The 17,507-nt window shown below is 41.0% G+C and overlaps 1 long non-coding RNA gene across 1 annotated transcript in view; it reads right to left on the bottom strand.

The window, feature by feature from the left end:
* Positions 1-17,507, bottom strand: part of LOC110292289 (uncharacterized) — a 231,834-nt gene that overhangs the window by 28,696 nt on the left and 185,631 nt on the right. Inside the window, exon 2 of the long non-coding RNA XR_015047341.1 lies at positions 1,418-1,650. This is a non-coding gene — a long non-coding RNA (uncharacterized LOC110292289). The remainder of the gene's footprint in view (positions 1-1,417; positions 1,651-17,507) is intronic.

The following is a 17,507-nucleotide window of genomic DNA, read 5'->3' as shown; positions in this document are numbered from 1 at the left end:
CCTTAAGCACTCAGGCTAAACAAAATGCCCATTCTCTCCACCCAGCAAGTTCCACCCTTCTTTCGATGCCAGTGGAAAGGAGGTTCCTTTATGGAGTTTTCTCTGGTCTCAGGGGCTAAATGAATCTCTCCCTCTATACGCCTCAGGTACTCTTGCTCAGAGAATACCATCAGTGGTGAAACCTTGCTGGAGCATTTTGATTTGTTCTCTACAGCTATGTTGTTTCTTTAATATCAGAGTCTAGGCCTGGAGCTTCATATCCCCAGTGTCTAGTTTATGGCATGGATCTAAAAGATCCATAGTTCGGTAAGAGATATTGAAAATGTGTGGCAGCAGGAGCCAATGAACCTCTGTGTTTTCCCAGAGAGAGATCGTCACCAGACTTCTGTTTTACCGCCTGCTCACCAGACTTCTCTCTAACTTTTGTCAGCCTCCTATGTCTGCATGGCTCACAAGAACTTTGCACAAGGTGAACTACAGCTCACAACATCTCTATAAACGTCTCTATAAGAGTACCATTTGCATTTCCACTATGCCTGTGCGAAAACTGAGTTCTTGTTAAGATGAAGAGGACAGTAAGAAGTCTGAGAAAGTCCAAAGCTGTATCTGTGAGCCCTTCATTGCAACGGAGCCAATATGCCTAGTACTATCACACTCTCATGCAAGATCAAAAGACAGTGGTCTGTAATCATATTATTAAATGAAGACAGATTTCATCCCACTTTACAGAGACTACAGGAGCCCTAGAGACCAAAGTTCCTCTAAACTCAAACTCCTCCCAAAGCCCAGGTTATAGTGACCATTCTATGAAATAACCATTAGGTCAGAGAACAGGTCATTGTTTCTAGAAAATCAAGCAGGTTCTTCCTCCTTCTCTGAGTGACAGGTTAGCAAGAGATTTTCTCTTTTGTTTTCTATTTTCTTTCTCCGTTTGTTTATTCTTTCATCGTCTTGGAAGTAAGCATGTATTATTTACTTATAAAGGTGTTATCTGGGGGTGGAGAGATGGCTTAGAGTCTAAATTTACTTTCCTCTCAAACATGAGGACCTGACTTTGCATTTCCAGGGGTGACATAAAATCCTCGATGTAAAAGCATGCACCTGAAATCTTACCACTACGAAATGAAAGCAGGAGAAGTCCTTTGGCTGGCTGCTCATCCAGCCTAGCCAAACCACTGAACTCCACGGTTTGGTGAGAGACTACGACTCAGAAATCAAGATGGACAGCAACTGAGAAAAACCCACAACATCAGACTCCAGCCTCTATGTGCACATATGGGTCCACATACATACATACACACACATATGCACACACACACCTTCCCTCCCCCCACAAATACACTCAAACACTCATGTGCATGTGTGAACATACATACAAATTAAAATTTAACAATATAATAATACTGAAAATATGTACCTTATTGACCTCATAAGAATGGCAACAGGAGCAGCTGACAGTTTGCATGGGCATCGGAGGTCTTGGAGTTGGAATATGACTAAGTATGTTGAAATCACAATGCCCAATTCCTTCATTACGTCCTTCACCAACATGTTTGTGTAAGGCTTCCCTTCTTAGACTGAGGCATGGAGTTCTTCCCATTCCCTAGTGAAGCAGCTGTCAAAAGCACAGACTTCAGATTCAAGCTGGCCCTGGGAAAAAATGCATGACATGAGATGAACAGTGCCTAGAAACATTCTGAATGCATCTGCATCTTCAAAGTGGAAACACAACAGTCACTGTTGTGGGGTTTAATGGAACAGTGCATATTGCACAAGCCAGAAACCTGAGAGTTATCCTGACCTTTCCTCTTGTATATTCTGTCTATCTAACTTAAGTTAGAGCCCATTGCATTTATTTCCTATGTAATTCCTAAATTTTCCACCCACTACTGTCTCCCAGTCCGAGCTGCCATCTTGACTGGCCAACATTACCACAATAGCTTCCTCACTGGTCTTGCCACATCTATCTTTGCCTCCTGCAATTATTCTTCACATCGAAGGCTAAAGGATCTTTTCAGAAACAGGTCATCAGTCATCTCAATGGATTGCCCTTGCTTTTAGAGAAAGAGCAAAACCCCTCAAGAGGCCTGCATGCTTTTGCCTCTCCAAGCCTGTCTCGGGCCATTCTTCTCCCTGAAAGGCTTCATCCCTGAAACTGAACTGCTGTCAGTTCTTCAAACTCTCAGCACCTCAGATGCTGAGCACATTCTTCTCCTTTCCCTAGAAAATGATTCTCGCTGTAGTTAGCATTCTGACTACCATTCTCAGCACACACACATTTTCTTAGGATGCCCCAACCCCCAACACACACACACACACACACACACACACACACAGAGAGAGAGAGAGAGAGAGACAGAGACAGAGACAGAGACAGAGACAGAGACAGACCAAAAAACTGTGTGAGAGAGCTCTATGGGATCTCAGGACACTCCAGACCTCGATACATACACAAATTGAGCACTGTTTACATTTGGAAATGTGTGATTGTTTACTGCCTTATTCCCCCATCAGACCATAAACTCCATGAGAGACAATATGTTGCTCATACATGTTTTCTTGCCTCCAGGAAAGTGTCTGGCATGATAGTAGGTAGTGGAGAGATGTTTATTGATCCAGTGAGCAAGTGGGTGGTAGAATGTACATGGATGTTAACTACTGTTATTGTAAATAATATTTTTCACACAGAGAAATGTACTTATTTACAAGTGGGCAAAGTCTTCCTTACATGTACTTAAAATTGGTTCCTAGTAAAATATCAATTAGAAACTCAAGGTAAGATCCTGCATTTGAGCCCTGGCTGTGCTAGAAGCATACCTTGGCTGCCAGATTGCCCACACATGGCTGTTGAGGGCTCAGCAATCTCATGATCTAATGTTATTTGTGAGGCATTTGGCAGATGATAAACATTTAGCAAGTGTTCGATGATTGCTAGTAAAAATATTAATAGTCCCAAATATTCCTCCCATAATTTGTGTGGAGTTCTAAATCCCCCTCAAACTCTCTGGTTGTCAGTTACATCGCCTTTGGAATGGTGGTATCAGTCTCTCTCGGTAAAGTCCAGGCACTGTGCGAACAATCAGGCTAATTCTCTAGCAGAAAAGCCTTCTTGAAAAAATCATGAAATTTCACAAACCTAGGAAGCCACTATAGCAAACTGTAAAAACACAGGCTCCAAATAGATATACTAGAACAAAATCTCCACAGCCATTCTGGGTATGTTCTGACCCTTTCCAGCTTTCCCTGATAGCCCAATGTGAGGAATGAGAAGTCAGTGTCTGTTCTCTGAGCCAACTATAGCATCAAGGGGTTGATAACTGAAAGAATCCACACAAGTGTGCCAGGGGGGAGTAACAGACTAATGTGGAGGAGATAAGAACCTGTGGTGGAGTCCCTTTTGCCATCACTCTGGAAACACCAACTCAGGTCGATTGCTCCTACGTAAAGTTAGTTCAGTTGTCGTACCTGCCTCATGGATAACAAGTTACGTGTGTAAGTCGTTAACAGCATGGCTAGCATGTGTTTCTCATTTACTAAGGGCCAGCAGCCATTAAATTTGTAATTATTTTCAGCGATGGTGTCAAGCACCGTTATTGTCCTAACTACAACAGTTTAGTGTATCCCTATTTTAGGGCCTGGGAAAGTAGCAAAGCAGTTCAAGAACATCTCACAAATGGATTCTTTCAAAATGATGGACATGTATATGAAGACAAAGTCATTACTCTCCCAGTGTATTCGGTTAATTTGCCCAGTCAGTTTAGGTAACACTAGTACCTGTGACTGAGACACCTCTCAGAAACCCCGAATTTATTAAAGAACATCAGCTTAACAAGAGCCTCATCTCAAGACAGGGAAATCATTGCTTGTGGTGAACGTTCATCCAAGCAAGGGTGCTTTCTGCTCAATGTACAAAACCTGTTTCTCAAGCCAACACTCGGGAAAAGACATGGGAGAATGCCATTGTAACTTACATGCACAGTGCACATGGTGATGTGCAGGTACTCTCGCTGTTCTGGGAACTGTCAAATGTCTAACTCAACTCAACACCCTTAGCCATCCTCAGAGGAAATCAGAAGCCTCTTGTTCCCTTGGAAGATGGAGCCATGACTGCATACGAATTCCTCTCAAGTTATTGATTGCCAACATGCTTAACAAACCTAGTAACAGAAACAGCTTCTCATCTTAAAAAAAAACAAAAAACTGTATCATGAAACAATGAGATTATTTTAAATAACATTAAAATAATAATTGCAGATCACATCTACTCAAGCACATCCATGCTTTACAGGCTGCCTCTCTTGTCTGCTATGCTTCCATTCTGTATTAGCCCATTTAGCAGATTAGAAGCTGAAGGACTATTTAGGCTGTTGAGATTGGCACAGAAGTAGAGGTGTTTGCTGGTGCTGTGATTCCCTCCCAAACCCACATGGTTAAAGGAAGGAATTGACACTGCCAAGTTGTACTCTGACCTCGTCATATGTGTGCTCACACCACACATACATATCGGAATGCACACAAGTACAAGATAAATAAGAAACTGTCATTAGAACTACCATAAGCAGGTAAAGCTACTTTAAAAATAGGTGACTGATCTTTGATTTGAACACTGGCTACACATTCTAATTTAAGGTGTACCTCATAATAGCAATGCCTGCTATTTAAGATTTGAGCTAGTTATTAATCATGCTGTTAATATTTTTTCCAAGGGAAAATAGACCCCAAGAGCACAGTAGGAAGCGGTATTTGAGGCCACAGAGCTACAGCCCTTCTGCACAGGGTAATGGTCAGTTCCTCAGAGACTGAGTCAATGAAAAGAACTACACATCTCTGGCTTCACAGTCCCTCAAGGAGAATTCATAAAGAAATCACTTTCAACCTTCTCTTACTTAAGGCATAGAGAATGGGGTTTCTTTAAAAAAAAAAATAGTCACGTGGATTGACTCAGTGATCACTCTGGCAGGAAATTCCACTAAGTCCATGTCGATAACACAGGATAAAAATGTGTAATAAATGACCCATGACTAGGATGCTCCAAAACCAAAATCAAATAGTCACCTGTTATGGCAGTGAACCCTGTACCCACCAGGGACCAACAGGACCCACCAAAATCCACCAGGACCGAAAAGGACCCACCAGGACCGAACAGGACCCAACAGGACCCAACAGGACCCAACAGAACCCAACAGGACCCAACAGGGCCCAACGAGGCCTAACAGGATCCAGAGTAACTGGATTGCCAAATACCAGCAACACACCAAATTACAGGAGTGGCAAATCATGGCTCCAAATAAATATATGCACACTTGAAAATGAGTGGGTGGGAGTAGAAGATAAGAAAAACACTAAATGCTGTTAAATGGGAATGAAGGGAAACTCAGAGGAGGAAAACGTTTGAAAAATCACAAAGTAAAGAAAACCATTAAAATAATATTTACTCTTTTCTATATTCTAAAAAAAAAAAAGAATAACAACATTAGAGGGGAAAAGACAGATACATAGCTGGAAGGAAGCATTTTAAATGAGATTACCAAGTAAAGTGGTGATTCAAACAACCAATACTGCATAACAGTCTGACCCTGCTGCTGTGGACAGACACAGAGTGGGAGCCTGGATGTGGTAATTCAGAAGCCGCATTTTCGATAACCTTCCCAAACAAATGGATTACACAAAGTAAAAACCACCATGTGACAGAGGATGACACTATCCCCAGAAGGAAGACGCAACTCAAAAACTGCAAAGGTGTTTCTACAACCAGAATGATTGGAAAGGAAGCAATAATCAAAGACATTAGAAGAGGTTGAAAGAAAGAGCAAGCACATGGAAGACATTAATATCCTGAGCCATGTTTCCTGTGTTTTGGGGGAGTGCTAAACAGAGGTTCCACCTACACTATGCCTTCACAGAGGAGCAGGCAGGGCAGCCACAGTGTTCAGTGAGTGAAAGAACAAAATTTTACCAAGCGTCTTATCTCATGTAAAATTCTAAAATTCAAATTAATTACCAACCTTGATTTTAAAATAAATAAAAACCAATGGCTACAGTTTGGAGACTTCAAATGAAGTTGGAAAGAGGATGTTCTTACTTCCCCGTCACTAAGGAAGTTAAAATGCACACACTGTTCTGTGTGTATAAATCCAGACTACACAGCCATAAAAGAGAATCAAAAGAAAAATAAATTAAGTAAAACAGACTAACAGAAGTCAACAAAGCAATCTGTATAACAATAAACGCAGGTGGTCTAAACAAGATTCTCAGATGAATTTAAAATATTGAGGCCTGATGTTTGTTACCTCTGACATACTTAAACAAAAGTGTTTATGTTAAAAATGTGGAGAAAGCTGAGTTATTAAATAGAATGAAATGAAAAGAGAAATAATCTCAGTTTCTGATGTTAGCAAGCTCCAAGTCAGAAGCAATTAAATAAGGAAACTACACAAATGTATAATATTACCTGTAATTTATTCATAATAGCCAATTAGAGGACAGCAAGAAAAAAGTATAGTAATCAATTCCCTCATATATCAACTAACCTAATATTAAATGATAAAACAGAAAAATTAGCAAAAAAACGAAGGAACTGACAGAGACCCAATTTACACCTGTGTAATTTTGTACAGATTCACCCAAATTTGATAGTGCAATTAAATAACGATATGGCATGAGCCATTTGAATAAATATAATTAGAAATATTAAAATAACTAGAGAGTGTTGACCTCTATAAACAGATATACCATCTTGTAGAATATTCACAAAAGCTTTATGAAAATGTACTATGTTGCACAGTATACATACATGGAAGGATATGCACACAGTAAATTCTTAAAGTAAAGGCTTTATGTGCTATCAAGACTGTCCATGTGCAATAAAATAGGAAATAATAACAGGAAGTGGTCAATATCACAACAGAGTTAGTTCCAAAATTACCAATGATGGGCAGAAGCCCAAATTGCCATTTTTATTGATAGCTGTCCTAGAGATCCTGAGCAACTCTGAGGCTATGAAATTTATTGAAGGAAGTCTACAGTATTGTTATCTTCAGGTGAGGAAATTAAATTCTTGAAAAACCCAAAAGAAAGAAATAGAAATTATTGTAACAATGGTTTGCTAAGGTGACAGCAAACTCATCAGGAAGCAATGGCAGATAGAAGTCATGTAGGAAGCTGACTCTGTTCCCAACAGTATCCAGAGCAAAATCACAAACACCTAGGTCTTCCCACAGCAAGTAGGCACAACTCAAATAAATGACACAAAAGTCATTAGTGAGTGTGGATACTGAACACACTATACATACTGCAAACACAAGTTGTCCCACCAATTCAAGCTGTAGGTTCAATATTGTTCATAACAAGCCCTCAATTACTGAGCTGTACATTGCTTTGTTAGAGCTGTGAAATTTACACAGTAGAGAAGAAAATTTGTTTACTTCAAATTTTCCATTAAATGTAAAGAATGAAAAATGCTATTTTCTTCGTTAAAAGAAGTATCATTGGACTGAGTTTCCAGGACCATACTATCACCAAGTACAACGTGCTAGGTTCCTAGCAGGGAAAATCTTCTGTTCACAGAGCTGAAGGCCCCACAGGAACCCATCACACCCTGGCCTTAGAGGAAGCCCAGGTTCCTCACAGTTCCTCACACAGCACTTTCAGCTACCTGCCAGGAGCAATTTCATGCTTTGGGGTTCCAATCATAAGATGGTCATTGAAAATTAAAAATCTGTCACCAGTTTTCTGCATATCTCTGTTCTGTCACAGCTACCCACCTGCATGGAAGGTTTGCTCTCACACCACAGCCTCACAGCTGATAGGACCTGGCTGATGTAGAATCCGAGCTGGGGTTAGAGTGAAGGTTTTGGCTAGGGTTCAGAGCTGAGATTAGGATTACATTGAAGATAGTGTGTTCGAATTGTGGTTGTAGTGGAATAGGTTTCCAAAGGGTGTTCTGGAATGAAATTTAAAAACCCAAATTCAACAAAAAGTAGGACCATCTCACAGGCACAATCTAAATTTCCCCTAAGATTCAGAGTCAATAAAATTACCAACATCACAATATTATCCCAAGGTATCCCCAAGCCCCACGATCTTTCCTTTGGGCCTACTCAAGAGACAATCCCCCTAAAACTGCTATAAAACATGGACCTAGCATAGGAGAGAATCAGTCAGAGGCTTCTAGTAGCCAGGCCCTTACACCACACTCTGATGAGCTCTTCAGGTTCAGGCAAGGATGGAAACAAGCAGAGCTGCTTTGAGGTGTCCTTCCCTGATGCCTGATAGACCAAGGCATCTTTTTGAGAAAAGCTGATTTAAATTCTCAGTCTTATGGTTTTTTTCTGGCTACTTTATTAAAGTAGCTATAAACCAAGAAAATTGTTCATTTCTACTTAGTATAGTGTAGAACAATCAAGATGCTTTGTCTACTTGCTTTTGAATATGTACTCTTGGGTTAAATAATGCTTGCAATGAGCAAAAATTGAGGATAAAAGTCACAAGTATGAGTTGTGGCTCACGGCAATAACTAGAGAAGCCTTTACAGTATTTGTAGTCTCTTGTCGACTAAGATTGTTGCTCAGTCCTTCTCTGTCCCCATTGTATTTATTGCATATGTCATATAAGTGACTGGTCCCCTCCTTCTTTATACTGAGTGATGAGCACTCTGGCATCCTCACTACCCGGCCCTCTCATTGCCATAACTGAGGGAAACCACAGGCCTTTCCTACAGATCAGGATGCAGAGAAGTTGAAGTTGTACCACATGTTCCTCTGGAATTGAGGACAAGCTCTGACCTTCACCTTGCCTACCTCTTTCTGTTGAATCTGTGGTAATAAAAATAAAATAAAATAAAAATAAATTCAAGGTTTTACCTTATCCACATCATTTCCTCAGTAAGTGGAATAGGCCTAATGAGCCTCCTAATGGACATGCAGAGTAGATTTTTCTATAACTGTTGTCATGTGAATGAGGTCCTGCTTATTGATTGGCTTAGTGTATCTCCTCTTTGATGGGCAAACCAGTTTAGTTGGCATTGAAATGATGGTTGGGTCCTAGTTGACTTTCAGGATAGCCTGGGCTGTGAGTGTTTAGAATGGGTCCCCTAACTACCTAGTGAACACACTCTCCAAGGAAAAACAGTGAAGACTAAAGAGAAGAGAAGAAATCAGGAACTAGAGGTCTAAGCCTCCAAAGACGAAGTCCAGCCACTTCTCTTTTCAATGGTACACAAATGAGGCATTCTCTTGGTTCTCAGACAGCTTATACATTACAGGACATTTGTTTATCCCGGCCTCTGCCAAGTGACACAAGGAGCCGCCAGCATTTCTCAAAGGGAAATGTCTCCTAGTCTTCCATGTAGATACCTCTTCTGTAACTTGCACAGTAGCATTATAAAGTGCTCTTTGTATACACATCAAGAAGGTTGCTTTCTCCCTTTGAAGATCAAAACCAGCCAAGGTGCTCACCATCCCAAGCCCAGCAGGAATATTCTCTATCTCTGGCAACCATTACCATGTTGTGGAGGAATGTCATTTTCCTAGTGTCCCTAAGTCACTAGAAGAGTTCTAGCTCCATGGAGTGATGCATGTCTACAATCACAGGACTTGTGAGGTTTGAGGTAAGAGAGTCTGAATTCAAAATCAGCCTAGGTATCCTAGCCAGATCCTGTTTCAAAAAAAAAAAAGTCATTACAATTATTTTTGCAACATCTTTGGTTATAAAAGCATCATTAGAGACCTCTGGTCTTTGTAATAATAGCTAAGCACAGTGTTCAGAAAGCACACTTTGAAAGCACTGATCCCCAAAGATCTAGAGAAAGTGTCTCTACACACGCTGGACCAACCAGGTTGATGTTCTGAGTTTTACTGTATCTTTGACAAGCTATTTGCAAAAGATGGTTATCCAAGAAAAACCTCATAGTAAACAATACTAGCTTGCCGTGCTGTGGCACTTTGAAGCAGCAGAAGATCCCACTCTTAGTCACACCATCCTGAGTAAAGAGGTTAAGATGGACTACGCTGGCATCCCCATGGTGTTCCATCCTAGTAGTCTATGGTAGCTTTATGCCAAAGAAGAACTTTCTCCAGAGATTCTGGTTAGCACATCCTCACTCTGGGAAGGCAAACCCCCAAATCCTCCAAGGTACAAAACTCTTAGAGAGCCAACATATTTCTATACCATAAAAAAATCACTTTATGCATGAAAGTATTAAAACTATTGCATAAGCCACATGTCTAATGAACATAAACAAATTGTCTGTTTAGTCTAGTGCCTCATCCCAAGAAACAGAACTTGTAATGTGCACATAGTACAAAATCCAAAATTTTTCAGTCTGCAGCACTTTTATTTCCAAGCATTTAGATAAGAAATATCCCACCTGTGTATCCCGTCACCTTTTTCTGTTATCCACTTAAATCCCTTCCCAGACATGTTAGTCCGGTGTGATAAAGACTGCCTACTGGGGACGCTTCAAGGGGGAAAATGTTTATAACCATTTCTAACCGGATGGGGGGGGGTAGGTTGCTCGTGACTGTTATTAATTATGATAACAATGAAAACCGTAGCTCCTTTTTGTTCCTTTCCATCCTTACCACGTTTAGCATTGATCTTTATCTGAAATGACAAACATTTTCTATGACAGTTTGCTTCCACCCAGAACATCTGGTATCTGGCCAGCAACTGTAAATTGATGCTCCTGCTCTAGTGTCTGACTCACTGGGAAGGGGCAGGGAGGGGGTGGCCGCAGAGACAGACGCTGCTAAGACATTTAAAATGCACACTCCCCTAATAGGAAACAGAGCAGACTGTGATAGAGGAGGGAATGAGAAGCTGTTTGAATGAGGGTGGAGGCAGGGAGGGTGGAGGGAGCTCCCTATTACTAAAGGCTCAAGCAAGCTGGGAAGGAGAGAGCAGGAGTGGGGTTGCCTGATAAGATAGTAACAGAAAGCCATGTGATGAAAGTCTGCCTGAACAGAGTCTAGGAGCAGAGAATCACCTGACAAAGGCAACAAAGGGTGGCAGAGGGACGGACGCTGGAGTGGCAAAGGGCTCCTGCAGGAAGGCTTCAAAGATGATAGGAAGGCGAATGAGTTAGGAGACTATAGGGAGGGAGAGTGGGTAGGACACCCTTCCCATGACAGCTTCCCAGTTTTCTGATGAAGACTAACAACTTCCCCTTCTAGGATCCCCAAGGCATTGAGCCCACCAAGCTAGGAGCTTGTTGACTTCAATGCATTTAATCTCACAGGTGTATAGGCCCCAGACAGAATTTCTCAGGGAAGATTGCTGTATATGTTAAGGTTCTGTTATGGAAATCAGAAAGAATTCCAGCCCCATCTTTTTCCCACAAGACTATAAAGCAATTAATAGAAAGCTTTTGGTACATTCATGGAGTCTTCTGGCAAGATCTTCTGGACATCTATCAGGTTTTGAGCTATGGAATGGCAGGGACCAAGGCCACATAGGAAATAAGACACAAGCCCTAACTTTAGGAATGATAGGCTGTTTCAACACAATGAAAATTCACTTCTGGCCTTCAGCTATTCATCTCTGTAAAGTTTTCTAGGTCCTGAAACAATCTCTACAAGTGTCACTTACATAAAAAGAACTTTCCATCTTCATCAAAACAGTAGGCATCTGACTTAGACGGCCTTTATTAGTACTCCTATTATTGCTGGAAATAATGTATCTGGAAGAAACAACCTTTAAGTTACCCTGTGACAGAAGACATTTCTTTGTTTAGGATTGGACTCATGTAAAAACCCAAAAGCAATAATGAGAGAGAACCAGCCTTATGGGAGAGATTTTAGGAAGACCATGCCCAGATTGACACAAATTCAAAAAGTATTCAAGGCAGAGATTGGGAACCCTGAGCTCTGGGTGCCAGATGGTTGACTCACTGACAAACTCAGGAACACCATGCCCTGGGGGCTGGGCAGCTGCCATGCAGTTCCCCATCCCTGGGAGAGTGCCAGCAGGCCGTCAGCACCCTCACCCAACACACTTTTACTACGAAGGTGGGCACTGAGAATCTGTTGGTGTCTCAAGAGATTAAACTAGTCCCAAGCCTACAGTCATTTTCACACTTCTAACCTGCTGCCCATTGGCTCCTAGGATAGAAAGGGTTTGACTTTGTTTGTTTTGCTTTGTTTTGCTTTGTTTTGTCTTTTCTTGTTTTGTTTTGTTTTGTTTTGTTTTGTTTTGTTTTAGAGAAGGAAAGTTCTGGTGTGTGTAAGTGTGTGTGTTAAGATAGAAATTCATAGATAGATGATAGATGATAGATAGATAGATAGATAGATAGATAGATAGATAGATAGATAAAGATCATAGACAGATAAATAGAAAAATTAAAATTACTATTTTACCCTTTGATGAGTATATAGTGCAGTGATATTAAATGCATTAATATTATTGTACAATCATCACTATCAAAATTTTTCACCTAAAAGTCTACACCTATTAAAAAGCAATCCCCACACCATGTCCCAGTACCCAATATTCTACACTCAACTTTCTGTGTGTATGTCTGATATGCTCCGTGCCTTGTGTAAGTGCGATCATAAATATTTGTCTGCTTCTTGCTTCTTGACTCACTTAGCATCATGTTGTAGCACTTGTCAAAACTTCCATTCTCTTTGGGATACCACTGCATCTATAGGTACAGGTCACATGTCAACCATCTATTTATCCAGTGGTAGCTAGATGGATTGTCATCTCTTTAGCTGCTGTAAATACCGATATGAACATAATGTGCAAGTTGCCCCTTCTAATGCATTTGGTTACATAATTATAGGTAGAATCACTGGAGCCTGTGGTAATCAGCTATACCATTTAACATTCTCACCAGTAATATAAAAGGATTCCATATTCTCCATAGTTGGCCCAATGCATCTTACTCTCAACTGCTTGTTTACAACTAACTAGTGGGTATGGTAGGGTATTTTAGCATTGTGTGATTCTCATTTTTCTAAAGGTCAATAATGTTGAGCATCCTTCTTGTGCTTAAGGCAGGGTTTGGCTCTTCTGCAGAATTCCCCATCACTAGTTGACAACTCTTCATGGAGCCCCTCTTAAATTCCCCTTTAGCTGTTAAGATTACACCTTCCCTGTGTCACCTGCCCAGGAAATCACACTTTATACAGTCTGTTACATTGTTAAGTTTGAATGCCATGAGAACATGCAGACTAGAAAGACAGGGAGACTGGCTACATGCCTGGGGAAATGGACCACAGTTTTCAAAGAAGACTCTTTTTATTCATTAATTCATTAAGTGAGCTTTTACTGGGTGTTTATATTTGGTAAGCACCTATTAGCCTTTAGTGGGGGTTTGGTAATGATAGTACTATCCCTCAGATTATCTCAACTTTCCCAATGCTGTGACCCTTTAATATGGTTGCTCATGTTGTGGTGACCTGCAGCTATAAAATTATTTTGCTGCTACTTCATAACTGTGATTTTGCTATTGTTATGAATTATAATGTAAATGTTTGGCACGTGGCTCCTAGGGGATTGCAGGATAGAACCACTGCTTTATGGGCTTCTTCCATATGCAGTAGGGTCTCATCCATCCAAAAGACAAGTCCTCTTGTCGCTCTTGGCTAGCTAGCTCATTGTTTTCTTATTTTATTGAGAGTATCATAGTCCACAGAAACAACACTGTCTCTGGGCATTTTAAGCAATGGCTAGAGCATGCTGTATTTGCTAGACATAGACCTGTAACCTCAGCATGACAGGACTCAAGGCAGAAGTATATATATATCAAAATATACATATATCATACAGTATATATGTATATACTATATACATATATGTATACAGAAGTATACATATATCAAAATTTAAAAAGTGGTATAATTAAGTTTTTAAAAAGAGAATTAGTTCTTTAGACAGACAGCCCTAGTGTCCTAAAATATTACCTGTGTGACTCTAAGGAAGTTTCCTAAACTCCTGACCTCAGTTTTCTTGTACATTTCAAGGGTGTGATCAAATAAAGTGCTATGTTATGTGCAGGCACTTCATAAATACAATGCTAGCTGTCATCGTCATTATTATTACATCGATGAAACTTTGTCCTTGTATTTATTAGAATTTTTCCCATTATAAGTTTGTATGAGAGGTTTGGGTAATGGAAGGAAAGCGGTATTCACTTCTTTTGTGTTCTATTTTTCCTTGTATAAGTCTATGAAGTTCCCCCAGTAGAAAGAAGAAGAAAAAAGAAGCAGGGACCTCTAAGCCCTTTTCACACCACACTGATCTCTTCAAGAATAAAAGAATCAACTGATCTATAGGCACAAAGTGTTTATAAATATGATTTCACAGAAACAAACAAACAGACAGACAGACAGAAAACAACCAAGGGTTACTCTCTTGTGCATGGACCTAAAGATCAATAGGACTTTTACAGTTACAAAAACAATGTTTCTCCCATGAACCCTTTGTAGCAGATCAATACACAACCACTATAGTGAGTAGAAGGTTTGACATCCAAAAACAGAAACCCCATCCTAACATTAGAAGTATGTTTTCCCAGGGAAACATATGGGCTTAGACCACAGTTCCCGAGCATTCATGCTTTATTCAAACTTACTTTCTTTCAAGCTTTGCCTTGGGCATCACTACAGGAAACACACTCCCTGTGGGCAAGTCCACTGCCACAACCACAGACCAAGAGTTTGGAGCCAAGAGGAAGATGCTCATCAGTTTCAACTTTCAGCTGCCCAAACCTTACTCTTTCTTAGAAAACCACGTAGTTCTGAAATGCATTTCCTTGGGTTGTGACTCTTCCTTGCTAGCATCCCAAGGTCTATCCAAAAAAGACTCACATCGAAGAAAGCTTGGGGTCATTCCTCTTACACTCAACAGGTGGGCTTGTTTCTTTGTTTTGTTTTCTGGCAAATTCAGATATCAATGTCAAGTTCTATGAAAAGGAATATGCTATGGTTGTCTATGGTCATCTTGACTTTCTGTTCTCTATTTGCATTGTCACTGAGATTTTAAAAAGAGTACTCCCTACCTCCTTCGTGACTTGAGGAGACACTGCACTTTGCTGTGCTCCAGCGTTCTCAGGCTGGTGGCAGGGCTCAAGATCCTAGAGTGAAAGGTATGAGGGTCAGTCTGGTCCCACCCTCCACGGGGCAGTGTATGGGGAGGGAGAGGAAGTGTATGGATACGTATGCTTCCGTTTAAGCTGTGGGCAGGGCCGACTTTTATCTTATTTTGCCTTTAAGCTAAACGGCATGGGTCACATTTAGAGCATATGTTGCTATCACTCACTTCTTTTTAGCTCAAGAAACGTGAAGGAGTATGGGTATTGTCTTTATATCCACCACGGTTAGAGTGGTTGCATGTTTAGAAATATCACAAAGCAGTAGTTTCTCTTTCTGTTATATATAACATGCCAAGTAAGAGACTGTAGCTAGTGTCTCCCTTTTCATCCATGTCATTAGTGATCCAGGTTGGGAAAGATATTTTAAACTGGCAGAGTGTTATTTTACAAGGGAAAAGTTCTTTTCCCTTTCAATGATATAAAAGAACAGACGATGAAAACATTGCCCCCTTGGATGCCCACAAACCTCTCTCTCACACCAAAAGCCTCCTAATGGATGTGCTGTGTACATTCCACTTCCTGGTTCTCCCCTGTAAGAAGCTTTCACTTTGCTGATCTTCCCTTACAAACTCTGGCCAAGAACTCCAAAATCCAAGAGCGCCAGGGAAGAAGTTTCATTAAGAAAGAAGCCCTCTTTCTTATTTTGACTTTAGATAGGCACCAGGTGGTACACATCAGAAAGGTTAGTGGAGTTCCCTGGGTGTAAGACATGAAATGGGTTTAAATAACACTGTATTAGTCATGAGGCAGCAATGGAGTGACGTTGACATGACTTGAAAGTAGTGCTGTTGAGGGAATGAATGTGTGAAAAGAGCTCGCTGTGCTAAGTGGGCTCTGCGATTGTGTGCACACTTGTACGATCCTGTTTATTGATGCCTGAAACAATTTGCAAAATAGAAACAAATCCACAAAGAAATATGTCTGGAATTATTTGTTTATATGACAATTTAAAACACACACACACACACAGGAATCCAACTGCCACATTTCATGTACTAAGTATACCATATGTGGTAGACTCCCCTCAGAAAGCCAAACAGCAACCTTTACCATCACACACAGAACAATGAGGAACAGTCCTTTGCCTTGCTTCTTCCACTATCTAGCCAAACAGAATTCCAAGGCAGCCACATACTATTGCCCCCTGCTATGCTGATAAGCTGCTGAAGAAAGAACTGATTTCTCCTAGTGTAGCTTCAGTAAGATTGAGACATAGTTGCCCAATTTTTAAAAAACAAATATGTCCTTTTAATGGAGACAATGTGTCCATTTAGGAGAGGCTAACAGTTGCACTTGACTACTTACAACTCCTAACCCACTGGGACTTCTGTACACTCCCTCAAGCCTTAGGGTCATTCTCGTCAGCAGATGAGGAGTGTGAGGCACTGGGAACCCCATTAGCTTGCACAATCACACCACCTGTAAGAAGGCACCCCCTCCCCCAGCACAGAGTACACATATGAAGGTCTTCTGGTTCCCTTAGAAGCTCTTGGGTTCCTGATATAAGTTGTCATCTAAACACCAGCATTTTATTTCAAGACTCAGAATTTAACTCAGCCTGCTTCCATTTCTGCCAGCTGTTCCACACTCAGGGGATTCTCTCTCTCTCTCTCTCTCTCTCTCTCTCTCTCTCTCTCTCTCTCTCTCTCTCTCTCTCTCTCCCTCCCTCCCTCTCCTTCTCCCTCTCCCTCTCCCCCCCTCTCTCCCACTTCTATGGATCTGAGCCTCTGAGGAGGAACACTTGTTGCTATGTGTCTCAGTTCAGAAGGACAAGGGGCCTGGGCTCTGCCAGCTGCAGTCTGGCTGAATTGCTTCTCCAGATTCAAGGTTAATCAACTGCAAATTCCATTAGTTTCATACAGAGTGAAAATAAAGAACAGACGGCCCAGAGTGGGAACCTCAAGTCAGGTGTGGTCCTCCAGGCTGCCTGGCAGGTAACTGTTCTTTCCCTACTTCCAAAAACTGTTCCTTTGACAGGGACACAGATAAAATAATAATAATAATAATAATAATAATAATAATAATAATTCCTAAAAATGCCTCTGCTCTTGGAAAAGCCAGCAACATCTGCTTCCTCATGCACCACAAACATTTTCCTTTTCTAGAAAGAAGTAAAGATACTTAATCCTAAACGCAGGCTCTTTCTGTCACAGCCCCTGTGGGAGCGTTTCCTAGGTGCCCCATGGTATGCAGCTGGGTTAGGTATGAAACACAGACATCCTGTCCCTTGTCCACTGGCTCAGAAAGGCTACTGTGACTCCAAGGTGGTCCTCTTGAGTCTTTGGGCTTCTTTTCACAGTCCCTGATATAGAATGGCTTTAACACACAAAATAAAATCTGTTTTCCAAAGACCGCTTGTGTTGTTGGAAGAACAAAAGTGAATTCGCAAGGACATATTCAAACACATGCTCTT

Source organism: Mus caroli, unplaced genomic scaffold, assembly GCF_978045245.1.
Source record: "Mus caroli unplaced genomic scaffold, Mus_caroli_1 scaffold_6, whole genome shotgun sequence".
NCBI classification, from domain to species: domain Eukaryota; kingdom Metazoa; phylum Chordata; class Mammalia; order Rodentia; family Muridae; genus Mus; species Mus caroli.
Note: the sequence above shows the minus strand (reverse complement) of the source record. Positions and strands in the feature narration are given on the sequence as shown.